The sequence below is a fragment of the Podarcis melisellensis genome, assembly GCF_964234715.1.
Source record: "Podarcis melisellensis genome assembly, chromosome: 5".
In the NCBI taxonomy this organism is placed as follows: Eukaryota; Metazoa; Chordata; class Lepidosauria; order Squamata; family Lacertidae; genus Podarcis; species Podarcis melisellensis.
Genome location: NC_138537.1, coordinates 26,195,676 through 26,202,932, shown reverse-complemented (window position 1 = coordinate 26,202,932; position 7,257 = coordinate 26,195,676).

The following is a 7,257-nucleotide window of genomic DNA, read 5'->3' as shown; positions in this document are numbered from 1 at the left end:
ATTAGATGAAGAGTAATATATTGAAAATGACTCAAGTAATTCACTGAAATTGCACTTGGGTCCTGCTTTGGGGTTACCCATTGGCATCTGATTAGCCACTAGAAGAACAGAATGCTGGACTTGATAGATCTGTGGCATGATTTTGTTAAAAAGCAGAGAACACAGGTCTCGTAAGATACAGGTATTTTGTTCTCTGTTTCACCTTTCATATAGAAGTGCCTGTGTTTTTTAAAGCGCTTTCAGTATACAGTTTCTATGTTCACACTGTCTGGGTTCCCTGAATTTCTCTAACATTTAGATTTCAGGGGTTAAGCTTCAGATTCCGCAGTAATTTTCTGGCTCTCTTTAAATCAGGGGTGGCCAGACTGTTGCCCTTATATACACTCCCATCATCCCTGACCACTGGCCATGCTGGAAAAGGCTAATGGGAGTTGGAGTCCAACAACATCAGTAGAAGCACAGATTCTCCATCCCTGGTTTACATCTTTAAAGCTGCAATCCTATTGCTGGAGTAAGTCCCATTAAACTTAATAGAACTCTGACTTAGGAATCTTAAGGTGAACATGTGTTTATTCCAGTTGGAGTCTTCCAGTGTACTATTGGTTTGTTTGTTTTAGAGTTTTGTGTTTTGTTTTGCGTGTTTTTTGAACATTTGCTCACTGCTGTCCTTGTCTCCCTACAGTTTGTTCAGTGGAAAAGGCAGGCACAAGGCACACTGAGCTCTTGTCTGCATCCAGCAGCCCAGCTTGTATTTATTTTTCCAAGTTGGCAACAGGTAGACTAGGCATAATATTAACGCAGGGCTTGAAGTTGTTGCCCTAGTGTAACAGTTTCATGAAGCCATGCATTTTGTATGCTTTAGGCTTGGAAATGTATTTACTGAGGCCCTCGAGAAATGTGGTATCCAGCGCATACTGCAAACTTAGGTAGATTTTGGTAGCCTGAGCTTTGAAGGCTCTGAATTTCAACCTCCCCTTACTCTCCTTCCCAAAGCTCCACTGTGCATTATGTTCAAACAGTATGGTATATAGAGAAACGTTGCCCATGGAGAAAAACGATGGAACAGTCTTATTTTGGAGATTTGATAAAACGTGAAGAAATGCATATTCCAACGTTTGCTTTTCCTTATGTGAGAAAGCAGATTGATTTCAACTGATTCAGTTTAGCTCATCCTGATTTAATTTAACACATCTGATACAGAGTTTTGAACTGCACAGAGTATTCACTTATTCTTTCTTTCCATTTCCAAGTTGGCCCATAACTATAATTCTGGATGCATTAGTCTTGTTGAATCTGATGCTGCGGAACCATATAGTACAAACCCTCAGAGACCTGTGTTGACTGCCAGTCAGCTACTGAGCCCAATTCAAGGTGCTGTTGACTAGAAATGGGCAAATTTCAATTTCAGTTTCTCTCCGTTTCTGATTTTTCCAGTTCTCTCCACATTCAGTTCTCTCCACATTTCCACATCACCTTGCTTTTTTTTTTAAAGGCCTCATAATATCTCATCAGTAGTTTAGTGCAGACTTTTCCAAATAAACTCATTTTTGTATATTTTTTGCCTAACATACACATTTTTGCAAAGCAAATTTCACCAACATAATGCATTTGTGTATGCTATTTTCACTAGTGTATGCATTCTTATATACACTTTGCAACAGTATATGTATTTTTGTACACAATCCTTGGCTGAAGAACTGTATTGCAAAATTCAGAGAAGTGTGACTTTTATTTATATTTTTAGGGATGGCTTTGTTTTGGTTGGCATATCATTTTGGGCATGGTGGGAGGAAGGTTGCAGAATGGAGCCAATCCAATCTCATTTTGTTTATTTGTTTAAAATGTTTTAAAGCCCTTCATCCAAAAGATATCACAGTGGTGTATGACATGTATGAAACCATAATGCAGAACAGTAAGTTAAATATGAAACCATCAATAAGATTTAACAAGGTTGAGTATAATCTATTTTTAAATACCATTTTAAAAAATGTGCAGCAGCAGCCTTTACAATAAACATTCCGATTAAAGGACAAATAAAACAGATAAGTTAAAGCCTTCTTTAAAACTGGAGCAGACAGAACTTTTGAAAGAGAATTCCATTGGATAGGAGTCACCACTGAGAAGACAACCACCCACACATCTAATCAGGAGTTAGTACAGTCTCCGACTCAAGCCTGTACAGCTTAAAAGGACCTACGTTGGCTCCCAGTACATTTCCGAGCACAATTCAAAGTGTTGGTACTGACCTTTAAAGCCTAAACGGCCTCGGTCCTGTATACCTGAAGGAGCATCTCCACCCCCCATTGTTCAGCCCCACTGAAGTTCAGCTCTCAGGGCCTTCTGGTGGACCCCTCACTACGAGAAGCGAAGCAACAGGGAATCAGGCAGAGGGCCTTCTCAGTAGTGGCACCCGCCCTGTGGAACGCCCTCCCTTCAGATGTCAAATTTATTTATCTGAAGGCAGCTCTGTTCAGGGCAGTTTTTAATAACTGATGTTTTAATTAAAAAAATTCCTTCCAGTAGCACCTTAAAGACCAACTAAGTTAGTTCTTGGTATGAGCTTTCGTGTGCATGCACACTTCTTCAGATACACTGAAACAGAAGTTTCCAGACCCTTCTATATAGTGAGAAGGTGGGGAGGAAGGTGTGATGAGCCTGTTGACGACTCTTAACAACTGCAATAGGTCTTACAGGAAAAAGCAAGGGGAGAGAAGGTGAAAAGTGGCTTTGTCATGTATAATGAGATAAGAATCCAATGTCTTTGTTCAGGCCAGGTTTCTCCATGGTTTTAAGTTGGATTCTTATCTCATTATACATGACAAAGCCACTTTTCACCTTCTCACCCCTTGCTTTTTCCTGTAATACCTATTGCAGTCGTTAAGAGTCGTCAACAGGCTCATCACAGCTATCTGCCAATCACCCATTCCCACCACCCTTCTGAGTAATACCCCTCCCCGCCTTCTCACTATATAGAAGGGTCTGGAAACTTCTGTTTCAGTGTATCTGAAGAAGTGTGCATGCACACGAAAGCTCATACCAAGAACTAACTTAGTTGGTCTTTAAGGTGCTACTGGAAGGAATTTTTTTTGTTTTGACTATGGCAGACCAACACGGCTACCTATCTGTAACTGATGTTTTAATGTATTTTTAATCTTTTGTTGGGAGCCACCCAGAGTGGCTGGGGAAACCCAGCCGGATGGATGGGGTATCTATAAATAATAATAATTGTTATTACACCCAACTTACCCCCCACACCATAAAGCCTGCTAGCCATTTTTGTATGGGAGCCCATTAGAAATTGAACTCCTCCTGTGTTTTCTTGTTTTGTTTTTTTAAAAGACACAACAGCCACCAAGGATCAAGTACCTTGTGGGCCATGAAACATGGATTATGGGCATCAGATTGATGGATCCTTGCATTTGTGGAAACCTACTCCAATGGGATTTAGATTAGCTGAATATAGGATTGCAGCTTCAGCAACCACATATCTAAAACACACAAAGCTTAACAGAGCTCTGACAGCTTCTAGAATAACAGTGAGCAATCTCCCCTGCCCTAATACCCTCTTATGAAAATTTAGACCACACCTGAACCTATAGCCGGTAAGTTCTGTGTTTGGTTGGTTTATTTATTTATTTCAAAATGAGGCAGAACTTTGGACCACACATTACCAAGCACCACAAGGAGGGAAAACTCACTCTGAGAGCCACAAACTACATCAATTAATCCTTAAAATAGCAAATATGAAGAAAGTGAATATGTCAATCGATTAAAGCAGATGAGACTAAAAGTAACAGAGTAAATACAAGAGAATTTTTAGGAAAACTGAGCTAGAAATGGAAGGATTCTCTTCCCCCATGACTTGTGGGCTATATTCCTTCTTCTGAGACTTTAATGCTGTTCTCCCCACCCTCCTTTTATCCATGTTTTGGAGGTTTAGCAAAAAATAAGAACCTATGAAGTATCCTGCTGGATCAGACCTACGAACCATCTAGTCTAGTTCTCACTGTGGCCAGAAAGAAACCTATGTGAAATTCAAGGTTCTTCTCTCTTGTGAATAAAAATGTAAGATTAGACACAATGCTGGCTGACCATAACTGTGGGGCAGGGTCAGGATTCAGTGGCCCCCAGGCTGCCTCAGCCCTGCCAACCCTTGGAAAGCCCCATTTGGGCTGATAGGGATTCCCACACGGTGGGTTTAATGTTGCCAGCCTTCACATCACATTTGCAGACATGTTTATGATGCGAGTTGGTTTGGTGCCTGAAGCCAGCTCCCTGTAACGCAAATCCTCAGGGATTCTGCAAGGCACAGAAATATACACAGAGAAGCAAACAAACAAATGGGAGAGGCAGCAGTGCAGATTTTTGCCCCCTATGGCAAAATGTGTAGATCTGGCTCTGGTCAGCACCATTCAAGTGATGCTGGAATAAGTCTTTTTGTGGCAACCAGCAGCAGTTTAGCTCAGCCAGGGTTGTTGAATGAAGAGGTGTCCCTGGTTAATAGAAACCTCACCCACAACCTGGCCTAAGGGTTTGCAGTTATTTCAAGTTCTGCCTATTTCTGTAAGCTGCTGTGAGCATTATGTAAAAGAAGCATTGAAATCCTTTAAGTAAATCCTTTTATGTTTTTCTCTTTTGACAGGTGAACAACACTGTTTACTAAGGGTCAGCTTCATCACATTGTTGTGATACGCAGTGGCTGTGATGCAAGCTGGCACTATTTTGGCATTGTTGTTTAGTCATTTAGTCATGTCCGACTCTTTGTGACCCCTGGACCAGAGCACGCCAGGCACTCCTGTCTTCCACTGCCTCCTGCAGTTTGGTCAAACTCACGTTGGTAGCTTCAAGAACACTGTCCAACCATCTCGTCCTCTGTTGTCCCCTTCTCCTTGTTCCCTCAATCTTTCCCAACATCAGGTTTTTTTCCCAGGGAGTCTTCTCTTCTCATGAGGTGGCCAAAGTACTGGAGCCTCAGCTTCACGATCTGTCCTTCCAGTGAGCACTCAGGGCTGATTTCCTTAAGAATGGATACGTTTGATCTTCTTGCAGTCCATGGAACTCTCAAGAGTCTCCTCCAGCACCATAATTCAAAAGCGTCAATTCTTTGGCGATCAGCCTTCTTTATGGTCCAGCTCTCACTTCCATACATCACTACTGGGAAAACCATAGCTTTAACTATACGGACCTTTGTTAGCATGCTGATGTCTCTGCTTTTTAAGATGCTATCTAGGTTTGTTATTGATTTTGTCATAATGTTTGCTATTTGTTAAAGCAAAAAAATTAAAAAAAAATTATCACACTGTTTTCTTATGTACCTTAAAGGTAAACAGAGGCAACTGTTGCCACTATGCCAGTCTGATTTGTAAAATCCCTCTACTGCAGTGGAATTCTATTTGATTTGTTTAGTTGAGTGTTTGGGGCACAGGTTTCTAAATGTTTCCGAAGAGCTCCAGCACCTAGAGATGTTAACTTTGTTGCTCCAGTGGGAAGAATGCTATTGTATCATGCCACTTGAGAAATACAGCCTGTTTGTTAAAGAGCACATATGCTGTAATTCTCTCAGTGAGGAGAGGGGAAGGACAGGCCAGTGGTTCAAAGAATCTGGAAAGGTATATGCATATGGAAATAAACTAGGGTGTTACTGCCCTCTGTTGTTCACTTTGGTGTATAGTAAAGCAGTACAGTATTTGAGTTTTAAGTTTATTTGAATCCATGTCTGAATTAAGTTTTCTACAATAGTATTGAAGGTGTTTTTTTGGGGGGGGGGGTGTTGTTGTCACTTCATTATGCTTCCTTACCAGTACTGTATATTTAATTTGTAAATTTAATTTTGCTAACAGGCACCAGGCGGAAACGTTCCTGTTTAACTACAATCCTTTGGCTGATTTGATTTATGATGCCCTTTTAAAATGTTACAGGAGTGGGGGGGGGGTTATTGGGTTGCTCTTGTTTCTATTTTGATTGTGTATTTTGTGTTTTTATATTGTGATTTTGTGCTGTGGGACTTGTGGGTATAGGGCAGAATACAAATTTAATAAATAAGAAAATAATAACAATTGTTGTTGTTATATTAAGTTTGTATACCGCTCCTCACCCACAGACCTCAGGGCACTACACAATCTAAAATTACAATATAAAACCACAAAATACATAGTAAAAAAAAATGCACCGTTTTATACTTCTACAAATTTGGGGGCTATTCCAAGCTTGTCATCACTTCTGTCATCTGTGGATGGTGGCATTTGGGCTACATAAGGATTGATATGGAAAGATTAAGGCTACACACCAGTTTATTCCATTCCCTGATGTTCCCCTAACTGTTAATTTCTACATTCCACTTGATTTTTTACATGACATGTAAAACACCTCCAGAAATATAGTGGAATATAACACAACTTTAACACTTATATCTGTGTTATTTGCCTCCAGAAAATAATTTGGTTTGAACATCATGCAGAAATGAATAGTAAACTTGTGCTGTATTCCTCTATATTTCTGGAAGTGGCTTTTACATCATGTGAAAGCTCAATATGTGGAAATTCACAGTTAGGGAAACATTGGGAAAGTAGAATTAACTGTCATGTGAATGTAGCTATCAGCAAATGTGGGGAGAGGCAGATAACCACTCCTAATAAAGAGGATGACTAATGGGCCCTAGATCAGGCATAGGCAAACTCAGCCCTCCAGATGTTTTGGGACTACAACTCCCATCATCCCTAGCTAACAGGACCAGTGGTCAGGGATGATGACTGGCAGCCACCACTGGTGTAGACAGTACTGTGCTATATAGACTGACTCATTTCAAAGCAGCTTCTATGTTCTTGTAGCCATGCTAGCAAATTAAGCTATGCAACCATTGCTGATTTGGAGCTCTTTTGTAAAAAAAAGCACAAACTCTCTTAAAAGAATGTTTCATTTTGTTTGTGGTAAGCTAACAGGACCAGTGGTCAGGGATGATGGGAATTATAGTCTCAAAACATCTGGAGGGCCGAGTTTGCCTATGCCTGATCTAACAGATGGGCATAGACTGTGTTTAGCCGGGGAGCAAGGCTCACTGCAGAGGCATACTATGGATAGTTTCTCTGCACATTGAATGAAAATAATAATAATAATAATAATAATAATAATAATAATAATAATAATAATAATAATAATTAATAGGTTTGCTTGAAACATACAAAGCATTTGCCTCTTAGACCATAAACCTTTTATGGTACCTGTAACCAAGGCCACAATGTATGATCGAAGGACTATGAT